The sequence below is a fragment of the Ursus maritimus genome (genome assembly GCF_017311325.1).
Source record: "Ursus maritimus isolate PB19 chromosome X unlocalized genomic scaffold, ASM1731132v1 scaffold_X1, whole genome shotgun sequence".
Taxonomy (NCBI): Eukaryota; Metazoa; Chordata; class Mammalia; order Carnivora; family Ursidae; genus Ursus; species Ursus maritimus.
This window is the reverse complement of record NW_024423319.1, coordinates 34,888,399-34,904,063: the sequence shown is the minus strand read 5'-3', so window position 1 is coordinate 34,904,063 and position 15,665 is coordinate 34,888,399.

Sequence of the window (15,665 nt, the reverse complement as noted above, 5' to 3'; positions counted from 1 at the left end):
ACAAGACACAGAAAATTTGTATATATATATTGACTATGATTAGAAAAATCAATCATAGGAAAATCAATCATAGGAAAATCAGTCAAAATCAATCACTGGCTCTTAATTTGATGGTTAAGGTGACAGCAGTGACCCAGGCAGGCTAAATTTCAAAGCTAGTGGGGAAAGGATAGGTGAACAGGTAGAATGCTGATGATTTGCTGACATCATTATAAACGAATTCCTGAGAGGGATAATCAATAGCTTAAATTGGTAGTCAATCAAATGTGGTTAACTTGTGCTTTATCTTGGCTGGCAACAGAGTCCTAAGGAATCTGATCTAGTGTGTAAAGTCACAGAAACAGGAGGCTTCAGAAAGTGGCGATGGCAATTTCAGATTTATTGCAGCACTGTATGTTTATAGGTGTTATATCAAATTTTGAGAAAAACTCCTGGCAGGTGGAGGAAATATAGACAAAGGTAATTGGTGATACATGAAAAGTTTTTCAAGGCCCCAAACATACTCTACTTTCCAATATTCAGGGTCCAGACAAGGCTTCAGTTTCAATGAAAATTAACACTCAGAAACCAAGACCTAGCTCAATAGGACAAATTGGATATATATGGTTTAATAGAGAAGTTGAGGAATATCAGACATTTGACTTAGAGCAACAGGATTAATTCAAAATCTTACTCAGTGATTGAGATTCATCTCCTTGTGTACACTTTACCCTGGTCAGGTATGGCTTCAGATCTTGAGTAGGAAGATGTAAGTAGCTTACACATGAATGATACTAAGACAGGATTATAAAACAAGTTTGGAGATTAAAGATCCCCCCTTTTTTTCAATTTGTATATCTTACGAATTTTATCACAGTGCCCATCCATTAGTAGATGGCTCTTGAACTGGAGAATATCTGGCTTCACACAGAGCGTGATACGATAAGGTTTAAATGAAATAATATTTTCTATGCAATACTTCTTTACAAGGCTGGCCAGAGGCCAAACTATAAATGAGGTAAAATTTGCCTTTGGGGACTTTTCTTTTTTTTTTTTCAAGATTTTATTTATTTATTTGACAGAGAGAGAGAGACAGCCAGCGAGAGAGGGAACACAAGCAGGGGGAGTGGGAGAGGAAGAAGCAGCCTCCCGGTGGAGGAGCCTGATGTGGGGCTCGATCCCAGAACGCTGAGATCACGCCCTGGGCCGAAGACAGACGCTTAACGACTGAGCCACCCAGGCGCCCCCTGGGGACTTTTCATTTTGAGTGGCCTCCCTATCTTTGAATGCTTCGGGATTCTCAATGGGAATTGAGAGGCAAATTGGGGTTTTGCCAAGTCAGTTGATTCCTCATCTCTGTTTTCAAAGTTTATCTCCAGCAAAGTGGTGAAAGATGTTAAGTTGGTCCTCTGTTCACCCCATCTTTCTGTCCCTTCTGTTGTTGTTTTCAAGCAGTCCCCTGATGTCCCTTCTGTCTTCCCTTGCTTCCTTTACATATCATGAGACCAAGACAGAAAATCATCTTAGAGTTTTCTCCATGTTTGTACTCATTCCATTGCTTCCTGGACATTGACATTACATTTACAATAAAATGAATTCCTACAATATGGTTACTAATATATTTCTTCTCCGGTGTAAGAGAATACATGATGCAAATGGTCTTGGCCTTTTTAGGAATATAGAATGAAGACTGGAGAAAGAAGAACATTTTGAGCTTTTGGATGCACAGCATATAGTCAGCTACCTAGCCTACAGTATTGGTCATGACAGTGTACTCAGATACAACTCCAAAACATCAAGAAAATGTTTCTACTAGACTTACAGATATAAATGTAAAATATATATGTAAAAAGTTGGAGATGGAGAACTAGTGAATAGCTTATTGCAGTTCTATAAATAACAGTATCAGCTTCTCCATTGAAGAAAACATTTCTTTTACTTTGGCATTTATGAAAAATGAATGACTTCTATATATGCTGATATATTTTAGTAGCCTACCTTCTACCATCCACTGATGTCTAATTGGACTGTTGTCACTAATGCTATTACCATTGGCTCCCATGTTACTATGTTTTCTGATTAAAAATCAAGCTGAAAGAAAAATATTAAGAATAGCAGTCTATATTAGTGTACTGCTTTTAAATTTTTCAATGCCTGTCCTCATCTAGCAACTTCATTCTCTTTTCAAAACAACTCTGACAGTTAGGGAGAGTGTGCATGATCCACACTTTATAGATAAGGAAATGGAAGCACAGAAGCTGTGACTTGTGCATAATCACACAGCTAATTAGTGGCAGAGCTGGACTGGGCGCTCCATATCTTCCTGTTGTACACCATGCTGTTTCTATTACAAACAAGTAAAACTGGAGGGAAAATGAAAGAAAACTATTAATTTTCATTTTCTCTTTCCATTTGAAACAGAAGCAGTCATCATAATAATATCTATAATCAGTGCTTTGGGACTATTCCTGTCTATCTGAAAGAAAGGATACAGTAAACACCTACTATTTATCTGACATGGCTTATGAGTTCATAAAGGCTAATGCTCTGGTTAACTGGTGACCAGAAAGAGTTAATCAGCTCTTCCTGAAAGCTCTGTTCACTTTCACAGAATCATTAGCGGTGGAAAGAATAGGTAATTATCTAATAATAAGATAATTGAATTTTCCTTTAAACTAGTTCTAATTGTTACAGTAAAGGTTCTACCTACATTTACTATACTGTAAATAACAGGTAACATTGACTTGTTATATAGTGGAGTATTTTACTTTAAAAATACTTCAGTATATACAGTATGATATAAGTGTGTATACAAATTAAGACAACTTCACAGTAGGGACAGTTAATTAGCATTTGAAGTAACTTACCTTGGAATCCACAAAACAGAAATAGTTACTTAGCATTTCCAATATCATTGTCAAAATCTATATCAGAGATTTTGTAATTAAAATAAGAGATGTTAGAGATGTTAAAGATTGCACAGGTCATGCTACTCTTAGGAGAAGCAGGTATATGAATCTGACAATCCCAGTAACCTATGATCCTCTGTGCAGAGCTCAATATCTAGATCCCCATTGACTCTGTGTCCCTCCACTTCACAGAGGACTCTGTCTAATGAGACTACCACATTGGCTTCTCCTGCTGGAGGAATATCATTGTATCTGCCCTAGAATAAATCTTTCCTACAATACGTCAGTCTGTGTGTCTCAGTGCAGAGTGGAAATTCACTTGAGCTACATGCAGTCATGAATGTTTTTGTGCTTACAAATATTTGTACATGTGACAGAATTTGGTCAAAGACCTATTTTCAATGAAGCATACCACCAAGGGGTGAGGTTTGGGGATAGAAACTGTACAGCCTCTGCCAATTTCTAATCAGTTAAGGCTCTCTTTATTTACTGAAAGGACTTGATGATTGTTAAAGGGTAAAATTGCTGTAGGACTCTTGTGAAAGATTGTGTGATGCAACAAGGACTCTGCTAAGCATATTACCTACTTTCTCTTAATCTTTATAGCACTCTTATAATTTTTATTTTTATCTTATTTTGATTGTCCTCATTTTTCTGATAAGGAAACTGAAACTGAAAGGAATTAGGTAACTTGAGCAAGATCTCACAGCTGCTAAGTGGTAGAGCTGAGACTTTTATACAGATCCATTTACTGCAAAATGTAAATAAATATAGTCTAATGTTTGCCGAAATGTAAGACATGTACATCTGTGCTACACATGGATTATTTTGGGTGAAGCACAGAGATAGCCTTTACAAATAATAACTCAGTGAGAAATCTATTTTCTTAACAATCTTCTTTTTATTATTCTGATTGCCCAATCGAAAATGACTCTCATCCCAGTCACTCTCTTTCATATTACTCCATTTTATTTTCTTCAGTGAATTTGCTCCAACTTAAATGAACTCATGTGCTTATTTGTACTGATTGCTATTTTCTCCCAGTTAGGGTTCCAGTGAGGCTAGGTGCCTTCCTGGCACAGAGTAGGAGGACAACATATATTAATTGTATGAATGAGTGGATTATGTTAAGTTAAGGAGAAAGTTTCAATTTGGTGCTAATGAGTCTTTAACATCTTTCTAACATTTGAAAATCTTCTTGTTTCATAAATAGGAAACAGGCTTGGGATTAGAGCATTTGGCAGAAGCTAGAAATCTTTATAACTAGCAATCCTGACTTTCTACTTAAGCTATTTCCTTTTTCATTTTTATATATACACATTTTTAAAATGAGCGTGTTAGGAGAAAATAGTAAGTAAATGAGTGTACAGGTATTGGAAAGTTATGGCAGTGATTATGAATGTTACATTCCATCATCAATGAAAATGAAGGAAAGAATATCTTGTACTGGAGAAATAAATAAAATGTGCTTAAAAATGCAGTTAAACAATTCAGTTGAATAGCAAGGCTCTAGGGGAGTTCCCAAAGAAATCTGTCATGGTTCCTACTCTCAGTTCAAATGGGAAGACAACATATATTAATTGCTGTTGTTATATGATAAATGATCAAGATATAGATCATAATGCAAAAGGAAATTTTTACAAGGGGAGAAATTGATTTGGGCTTGGGTAGACAGGAAAAAATAACTTCATAGGGGTAGAATTCAGTTGTGTTCTAAAAATAGACTCCTACTATACACCCACTTACTGATTCAACCAACAAAGTCTACAGTGAGGAAAATAATGTACCAGGCATTCTGGCAGAAACTACCCTAAAGGAACTTCCTCCTGCTCTGAGAACAATCACAATCTAGTGAGGGATCGACTTATAGTACTTAACTCCTATATAACTTATATAAGGTGAAAGCTGATTCAGAGAAAAGAGTGACCAAATTGCATCTGAGGGGGAATGATCAAATCAAGAAAAGCTTCCTACAGGTGATGGCTCTTGAGTTAACTCTTTAAGGAGGAAGAATCTATGCATAGTTGGGCTACTGAAGGATGGATGACAAGCTAAGCTGAATAGAAGTAGAGACAGGTATCAATATGGATGTTAAGGAAACTGGCTTGATCAGCATGAATGGAAACTGGCTCAATTTATGTAGAAGGTTCATATTGGGAAGTAGAGGGAGACAATTTTAACTAGGTAATGAGTGGTCAGAGTAGGTTTGAGTTCTAAAGCTTATGTAATTTGGGGCCCTCTTTAAGAGAAATAGTATAAAATTTTGAAAGCAATTTTAGGTGTAAGCAAACATATTTAGAAGGAGAAAAGCAATCTTAACAAACTTCAAGTTTTAGAAAGCTGACAAATATTTTTAACATCTAGAAAAATAACATTTCTATTAAAACTCCACTTGAACACCTCTACAGTACCTTTCTTTAAACAAGTTTTGCTTGACACTTGTTGATTTCCTCTTCATTAGATAATAGTTTTGTAATATAAATGTCCATGGAAAGAATAAAGAGATGATTGCTTTTAACCTGTAGTGTGGTAGGATTTTTTTTTTTCACTGCTAGTTCAAAACCAGTTCTTTCAGCTTCACCACTCATTATAAATAATGTCATGTAAATTTTTAGGATTGTCAAATTTGATAAAACTGCTATCGAATTTCTTTCATATGTAAGCTGAAAGATTCTTTGACACTTCAGATTTTCTTGGGCAATGACTAATCTTAGACACTCTTTGAATTTATGGCACTCATTAACAAATTTGTCATCAGTGCACTCATTATAATAGCAAATTACGAATTTTGTGTTATCTTTGTCAGTTTCAGATAACTTGTCAACTACTCTTTAGTCAGAGTATAAAAAGGCCTATGACTGTGATCCCTCCAATGCCATCTGACATGAGGCAAAATCAGAGTGGAAGGAAACAGGGGTCCTAACTGAATCAAGTTAAAGTATGATACTTTTGCAAACTTTTCAGAAATTCATGGCCATATGAACACATGGTTAAGGCCCTGCCAGAGTCTTGAAAGGGACCAATGCAAGTGAGGTACGTACAGATTATGTTCAATTAATTTCACGGAAATTCCACCTCTGGTTGAGATTTTTGAGATTTTTGAATGCCAAGCTGAGGAGAGTAAACCTAAAAGTTATATTTGATGAAGAAATAAGACACATAGAATAATGGATGTAAACTAAGGGATTATAAAATGCTAGGGTGGATTTTTTAAATGTAAATTCTAGAATAAATTTCCATACAAAGTGTTATGCTAGTGGTCAAAGGACAACTGCTCTTTTAGGGGTGAACTTTGCTTACCTCTAAACACTGCTCCTATAAAGGAGCTATGAATACAATGACTATTACTTTATTTTGCAGCAAACTGCATGAGTCAAATTAATATCCTCCAGGACACTGCCAAACTTGAAGAATCTAAAGAGCAATAAGGAATGGTTAAGGAAAATGTTCTAATGTGTTAAACAGTGAAAAGTACTGATCATTTTAAGGTTTATCAGCTAAATGCACCTTGAAGCTAAAATTTTCATGGAACAGCAAACTCTGGATCATGCTGCAGCATTAAAGCTTGAAGCTAAGTTTCTCCAGAGCCTAGTTCTGGAGGAAAGAAACTGAAGTATTTTTTTTATCACTAGTACAGTAACCATTTCAGTGGTATGCCCTGTATGACTAGAGAATCTCCTTTACCTTCAGAAAAGGGAAGCATAGGGGCGCCTGGGTGGCTCAGTCGTTAAGTGTCTGCCTTCAGCTCAGGTCTTGATCCCAGGGACCTGGGATTGAGCCCCGCATCCGGCTCCCTGCTCAGCGGGGAGCTTGCTTCTCCCTCTCCCACTCCCCCTGCTGGTGTTCCCTCTCTCACTGTGTCTCTCTCTGTCAAATAAATAAAATCTTTAAAAAAAAAAAGAAAGGAAAGGGAGGCATAGCAGTAAAACAACTGATGATACAAAGGAGTAAGGTTAAGCAACAAAAATTAAATGGCTTTTGTTTGTTTTTCTGTTCTTTTGTTTTAAAGAGTAACATATTCACATCCAGCAGGTGTAGTCAAATTATTTTGTAGTGTTTGTTAATGTTTGCTAAATAAGTTGATAATGGTCACCATATCTGAGGATTTACAATGAGCCATTCTAACTTACTCTGCGTTTCCAGCTCCAGGCAAAATGTCTGAATGAGGGTCACAAATTTTCTCACATCACAACTCAGACTGGCAAAGAAAAGGAAATGACTCTTGCAGAATAAAAGAGACATAAGAGAAATAACAACTAAAGATAATGTATAGAGGGTGTTGGTGAAGTGGGAAAGCTAGGTTGTTGTCTAACAGAGTCGAAGAATGAATCTCGAGGACAAAGGAGAGTGAGCAAAGCGATAGAGTTTTATTAAGCAAGGATACAGAAAAAGCTCTCAGCAGTGAGAGGGATCCTGACAGGTTTGCCACTGAGGGCTTTTAGGGTTGGTCTTTTATAGAAGGCTAACCAGGGAACTTAAATCTTTTTGAATTCTTTACTTGATAACACCTTTGTATAAGTAGGACTTGTGACAACATCTTTAATGGCTTACTTCTTTTTAGGGTCTGTTTATTTTCTTTTGAACACAGGAGGCTGTCATAAATAAGACTCTCCCCTCAGACACCTAGGGCAGGGTGGTCTGGAGTATTCCCTTATCTCTGGTTTCCTTACACCTCCACATCTTCGGATTTCTGTGAGTCTGATCATGGAGCCCCTTATCTATCTCTCGCTACCTAGTCCTTTTCTCATTGGGATCCTGATTGGACCAAAATCAACGGTGAAATGTGTTGAGAAAATCAGATCAATTGAAATATAGACTGAGTATTAGGTGATAGTATGGAATTAACATTAATTCTGGGGGGGGTGTGATGATGGCATGGTGTTTATGTTAGCAAAAAGTGTATATCATGCATCCTGAAGTATTTGTGGGTGGAATGACATGATGTCTGGTATTATAATTAAAATGGTCCAATACCCACACATTATAGAGTTAGGACCTGATAGAGGAAACAAAACTGGCCAAAGGTTGATGATAGTTGAAACTGGTAATGCAGACGTAGGAATTCTCTACATGATTTTCTCTGCTTTTGTGTACGTTTGGAAAGATAGAGGGTTAGTTTTCTCATCCCCAGTGTTTCCCTTTTCTCCTTGTTGTGCCCCCAGCACTGTGCCCCTCCTTCTCAGCAGTATATTGAGTGATGGTCTTTGTTTCTTTTGAACAACAGCACAGAAGACACACTAATATAGGCTGAGAATAAATCTGAAAGCTACCCATAAATACATTCTGTGCAGGGCCTACACATACTGTCATGGGTATTTCATAAATATAGTTAGGCAATATTATCTCTTAGTTATAATTTTAGAACTGATTAATGTATTAAAAATTGTGTTAGTACTAATAGAGAACTTCGGTTGAATAAAACATTTCAATAATAAATATCATGTACTGAGCATCTACTCTGAACTAGGCACAGCAGTAATTGCTTTACTTACATTATTATTCTCACTTAATTCTCCCATTAGCTTTGTGAGGATAACATTACCTTCATTTCATAAATAATGAATTGCAGTGAAGTAACTTGTTCTGTGTGATCCCATGGCATGATGTTTGTTTTTCTGTTAAGGTCTTTCAGGTCATTTCTGTGATTATTTGATTCTAATTAAAAAGAAACAGAAAGAGAGAAAAGGGAAAGAATGTTTATTGCTTCTGTCCATTGTGTAAGGCAGGAAATGTGCTAGATATTTCATAAATGTTATCTCATTCCACAGCAAGCTTGTGAGGTAGTTAGAATCATTGATATTTTTCTCAGTATTATAGATGAGAAACTGAGTGTCAGCCTTGTCAATTAATTTCTGCAAGACCACATAGCTGGTAAATTTGTATCATCCAGTAAATTTGTATTATCCTATCTATTGTCTGTCTCTGAAGTCTGTGTCCTTTACAAAAACTATATAGCTATTATCTTAGAGATAAGTAATAAATCTGTTCATTCTAGAACTATATATGGAACACTGACTTTGTAGCCAGCCATGTGTTGCATGCAAGGAAGAGTACAAGAAAGGTTTGATGAAGTGATTCCTACACTTAGAGAAGTATGTAATCTAGCTGAGGAGAGAGGAAGCATAAGCATATACAGTAACGGATAATATGAGAATGCATGCATTAGACTAACATTTTAAGAGACTAAATTTGGGTCTGTATTAAAATGCAAATAGCACTGAGAGAGTTTTGCACTTAAAACGTAGTAGTGTATATTGGGAAATATTTTATGGACAAGTATTCAAAGATCAATATTTTTTCTAAGATAGGAGTTTGACAAATTATGCATTTAAAATTTTTCCTATTTTTAGCATTTAATATTGTTATTCCTGAGAATTCATAGTCAAAGTGGTTTGAAATAAAAATGAATTATACCATTAAGAAAACTTGAATCGATAAGTGAATAATGGGAAACACTTCAATACTAAATATCAAGGTTTGTTCAACTCAATAATTCTAGAGTTTGAAAGTATAGTAAAGAAAACCATTAAGGAAAAAAATGTGGTCCTCTTTAGTCTTAAAATATGTACTCTTTTATCTTCAAGACAAAGATTGCATATCCCTACCCACGAAGTTTGTGTTACAGATCATATTTAAGTAACCATCCCCAACATTGGGAGGGAAACTGGGAAACCCTCTAGTTATGTGGGATATCTTACCAGACTGGTAATCAGGAGATATGCGATCCAGTCCTGGACCTACCACTAACTAGCAGAGTGCTCTCATACAATCCCCCCACAAGCCTCAATTTCTCCATCTGTAAGAAATGTAATGATTGAACTAGGTGATCTCCAAGATTCCTTCCAATTTTGACCTCCCAGGTTTTGATAAGATACATAATGTAAGACCAGCAAGATGCTTCGTTGTTGCCTTTTATATGTGTAGGGAGTGTATCAATACTTACATCTGAAGCACAGCTTTTCTCATATGTGTTACCAAAGTCATCACATTTGTACCCAAAAGAAGGGTGGAACTAGTCAGTGTGTGCCCATTGGTCTTGCTCAGAAATAGAGATCACTATCTCTATATACACTATACGACTATGATTGTATGACTTTATCCGTGCTAGGAAATCTCTTGTCTACGGATATACCTGGACCCCAAAATTGGACAGGTGCCATGGTTGTAGTTTAATTCTTTTCACTTATTTCTTTGATCTCTAGTTAAAGAATTGATAGCTCTGAGATAGGTAGTAACATTATAGGCTTCATCAGACAGTGACATCTCACATTCATTTCTTTGACAGCATGAGGATAGTGAGCAACAGTGATGGAAAGAGTACCAAAGGGTATCACCTCCAGTCTCACTCAAAGAAAACTTTATTTCATGTTTATAACAAGTGGTAAGGGAGTTTTTCGCCCTAAAAAGATACTTTATCTCTGGCAGCCAGGAGACCCTCAGTGGCTCTTTGAGAAGTATGGAGGGCAATTCTGGAAGCCCATGAATTTATCTTGCTTCCTTTTTTTTTTTTTAAGGATTTTATTTATTTATTGCCAGAGAGAGAGATAGCCAGTGAAAGAGGGAACACAAGTAGGGGGAGTGGGAGAGGAAGAAGCAGGCTCCCAGCAGAGGAGCCTGATGCGGGGCTCAATCCCAGATCACGCCCTGAGACAAAGGCAGACGCTTAACGACTGAGCTACCCAGGCGCCCCTTATCTTGCTTCCTAACATGAAAGAGGAAATCGACCTCCCTGCTTATTGTTAATATCATAGTGATGTAGAAGACCTCTGTTATAAAGAACCTCAATATTCTGTACTGTATTACCCTGTAGGTCAAATGCAGTCCACAACTACTCACCTAGTTACCTACTTGTCTGTTTCTCTGTCTCTCCCTCCCTCTCTGCACCATATGGAATATCTTCAATGTAACTGCTCTCTTTTTTTTCTCCAGACAAAGGCATTCTAACAGGCTTGCCTCCATATTTCATCTGTTTGAGAATTATTTTATCAGTTCATTTCGTATTTTTCCTATATGCTAGTAATATAACTACACTTCTTTAAAACTATTCACGTAGAACAGATTTTTCCCCCTAATTTATTGGAATGGATTTTAAAATCTGTGGCCCTTCACCTGAAGTTAATGAGTATTATTACTGTGGCTGTTCATGGCAGTTAGACATATCACCTTGAATATTATTTCTTTTTCCCATCTCTAAAACAGTGACAGCAGGTCTATTGAAACTTTCTGCTTAATAACTTCATCCTGCAAAAATGAAAATTATTCATTGAGGGACCATTTATTCTCTTGTTGTGTGTACAAAACATTAAAATTCTGCTGTCTTAAAAAACAGGAGCTGTCATAGAGTTAGGGTAAAATTATGAGAGTGTTCTAGTTAAAAAGTGACACTTGGAAGGCAAATACAACACTTTAATAAGCTTAGGAAAGATGCCAGGAATTTAGTCCCTTTTGAAAAACTTTGGCTATGCCAATTCCAAAGGATGCCAGGCATTTTCTCTCCTCAACCACCCTGGAATCCCTACAATATAAGTACAGTACTTTGAAAGGTGTTTGCAGGATTATGGAAAGCACATGTAGAATTCAATTGCTAAAATCTGTTTCTGTCCAGATTAATGAGTGGAGACAAAACATCTGCCAGTAAACTCCATTTGGCTATATTCCTTTAGACTGCCTGAAAAAGGTACAGATGCCTTTCTTCCTATTTCACTACACATTCATAAGCTTTCTGAGAAAATGAGAACTTTAAAATTATTTCTAGTTTTTTTCACAGTTATCTGTTTTGTTCTTTTAATCTAGCATATTCTTTTAGTCTAGCATACTGCATTGAAACAGTCTTAACTCTCTTTATGGCATTGCTGCCATGGAAATTAGCATGGCTCTAGGATTGGAGAGTGTTGACAAAATCAGTCTTCTGACTGTCATCCTTAAAACGAATTATATGGCAAACATTTTGCCCCTAGAATGTTTCATAGAAAGAAAATATGGATCATTTTATAGTTCAGGCTTTTTCAACTATAGGAATATAGGCAACCCTACTTACACCTATAGACTGGGCTATAGATTTCCCCAAGTAGATATTTGCTTTCTTATTCTTCTTCTTGTTTTTATTGAAGTAAAGCTCTCTCCTTTTCCATATCTTTTGATTTTTCAAATATTGTAAGTCTGAAAACTTACATTGACATTAACTAATACCCTTTTCAATAAAGAGGGTCTTCCCAGGCTACAGCAGAAGCAATGCCAAGAAACAGAAGGCATAATAAGTTATTGGGGCAGTAAGTGAATATCACAACTGAGACTTCTAAAACTGATTCCTAAATTTGGGGAACAGGAAGATTTTCAGTACCTGCTGATGAGGTAGTCAAAAATGTTCATAATACTTTTTCTCCACTGGCAGAGAAACATAAGTGCATGAAAAAGTGTTTTAGAAGCTATTCCTCATACAAGTGTCGGCCGAATGAAACTCAATATCCAAGTGTTGATGAGTCTCTATTACTGTCAGCTGAATGTATTTGTCACTGCCAAATGCTGTACAGCTTCATGAGCCTTCAGTAGAATTCTCTACCAGCCTTAGTTGATGTGAGACTCATACCTAAAGCACAGAAGGCTGGTAATTTATCATTTTGACTTGAAATACAGAGAAAAAAAGAAAAGCCATATTTAACTGGCATATACTTTTGGAAGTTTGATTCTGATTATTTGAACTTTGGGATAGCTAAAGATTCGCAGAACATGCCATTTATTTGTTTTTTAATAGACTATTTTTTAGAGCCATTTTAGGTGCACACAAAACTAAGCAAAAGGTATAGAGGTCTTTCATATGCAGCCTGCCCCTACACATGCACCACCTCCCCCACCTATTTTATTTTAATATTCGAATAGCACATGCTCCCCCTCCTCCCCATCTCCCATGGAATTGAGTTAAGGAACAGGCAGGGCTAAGTAGGGAGAACCGGGTAGGGGGGCATGGAATCAGGTTCATAAAATTCAAAAATGCCAGAGATGAAAGGAAACCAGAGATAAGGGAATAAACCAGACCATCCTGTCCTAGGTGTCAGCGATGGAGTCTTGTTATAACAGCTGCTGTGACCAACCAAAAGTTACCTGACCCTAAAAAGGAAGTAAGCCATTAAAGGTATTATCACCAGTCCTTAATCAATGGTGTTAATCAATAGAGATGTCAAACAGATTTAAGGCCCCGGCTTAGCTTTCTAAAGAAGACCATCCCTAAAAGCCCTCAGTGGCAACCCTGTCGGGACCCCTCTCACTCCTGAGAGTTTTTTCTGCATCCTTGCTTAATAAACTTCTATTGCTTTTCTCACTCTCCTTTGTCCGTGAGACTCATTCTTCGACTCCATGAGACAAGAAACTAGCCCTCCCACACCAGAATGTGTCAGTCAAATTGCTTGACTTTATAATTAAGGAATGTTTCAAAGCTATCATCTTGATTGAAGATCCATTCTCATTATTCAGAACATTATATGTAGATGCAGTAGATTTAGGAAATTGGGGTGAACGTATGCTGACTCCAGGTTGACTACTCTGGATTAATTTTTCTTTCTCTCTTTTTTTTTTTCATTTTAAAAATTAAAACTCTGACCTCTTCCGTTCTGGTGGAGTGCAGATAAGACATACAGTAACTTGAGGATATTAGGTACTTCAGTTTTGGTTAATGCATGTTTATTTTGATTTATAAGTAAAGCTGGAACTAGGGCAAAGAGACTAGGACTTTGTCTCAGGACATTAAAATTGAAGGGAGGGAAATAATGATAATACTGCTCATTTTAAAAGTATAGTAACCAGAATAAATAGGAATCTGCCAGAAAGTGGGCTGACTCATTTCTGTGCTACATCATGAATTTTAATTCAATTAACTCAAGTTTATTACATTGTCTTTATTGTATTGTTTACCTACTGAATAAAATATCTGCCCCCCAAAGTCCTACTTTGACATCATGCAAATCTACATCAACTCTTACTTGTTTACAGACCAATTTTAGTTTTAAAATTTTCTTATTAAACATCAATTCTATCCACTTGAGTTTATTGCTGATACTAATTTTATCTCAGAGGCATCTGAGCTAATTTGAACTAACTGAATTAAAATAATAAGATTTTGTCAACAAAAGTCTTTTAAAATTAACACGGCATAGAATTTAGTTAACTTAAAAGTAAGAAACATAGTTGTTCAGTACTTTTTCAGTTCATTTGACTTAGATGACATAGACTGAGAAATCTGACTTAGATGACATAGACTGAGAAACAGTGCCAACTCTTTTCTGTACAAGGATTTTGAAGACTAATGTTTATCCTATCTTGGCATCAGGAAGTTTATAAGGATAGCTCAGCAAAGATATGAAAAAGCCAATGAATACTGTATCTCCCCTGTGGGATTTTTAATAAGTCACTAATCAAGTTGGGAAAGAAAAGTCTTAAACAACCATGTTTATTAGGTTAAAAATGCTCTTGTGAACCCTGTACCACCCCAAACACAGAAAATGTTCTCTAGTAATTTTTAAGTAGGGAATGGTGGTGATCACTGGCCAGCTTTTTTAACTAACATACCCAAATTCACCTCCTCAGATTCTGCTGTCCTCCAAAGAGGGACTGCTTCTCAACAAAGAACTCAAACATAAATAAATGCAATAGATTTTAACCACACTCCCCATCTGTAATACTTAATTGTCCAGCAAGTACAGGCTGGCTTGCAATAAGTAAGTTTGGGTGGGTACATAGTGACAATTTTAGATGTATGAAAGAGAGAAATATTAGCATAAATTTCTTTTCTGCAAAGAAGACATCTAATGAGAACATCTGAGAAGAAATATGATTTCTGCTTTTGGATGTAGAATATCTTGGGAAAGAATAAACATGAAGAAAGTCTTGTATATTCATAATTATGATAATATCTAATGATTAAATAAGAGACACATTTTTATATTTGGAAAGAGACTTGTATTTGTTATATTTTGCACAAGAGAGATAGATTTGCTTCTGTGGCTATTTTTACTATGAGGTTCTTATCTCCAAACTTTAGTGCTTCAAAAGTCCTTTTCTGGAGAGGTGTACAGATGGTGTTAGGATAACCTTTGATACTACAATCAGGTCAAAATGAAGGAGGAGAGAGAGACAGAATTTTCAATTTAGGAATACTGTTTTGGAGATGCAAAGCCTTATCTAGTGTTATTACTTGATTTGGAGCCTTAGAATTAAAGAAGAAAGAAAAATTTAAAAAGCTTTGAGGGGTGCCTGGGTGGTTCAGTCATTAAGCGTCTGCCTTCAGCTCAGGTCATGATCCCAGCATTCTGGGATCCAGCCCCACATCGGGCTCCCTGCTCAGTGAGAAGCCTGCTTCTCCCTCTCACCTCCCCCTGCTTGTGTTCCCTCTCTTGCTGCCTCTCTCTTTGTCAAATGAATAAATAAAATCTTAAAAAAAAAAAGTCTGAGTAGTCTGTAAAAAAGAGAAAACCATTGTAAGTCGCCTATTCACAAAGCTGTAGTGGAAACCTAATGCCAAAAATGCTGATTCTGCATAATTATCTATGTAGAAAATTGCAAGGAAGATGACATGATACTCTATATGGAAAACCCAAAAGAAGCCACTCCCAAACTATTAGAAGTTATAGTGCAATTCAGTAACGTGGCGGGATACAAAATCAATGCTCAGAAATCTGTTGCATTTCTGTACACGAATAACGAGACCAAAGAAAGAGAAATTAGGGAATCCATCCCATTTACAATAGCACCAAAAACCATACGTTACCTTGGAATTAACTTAACCAG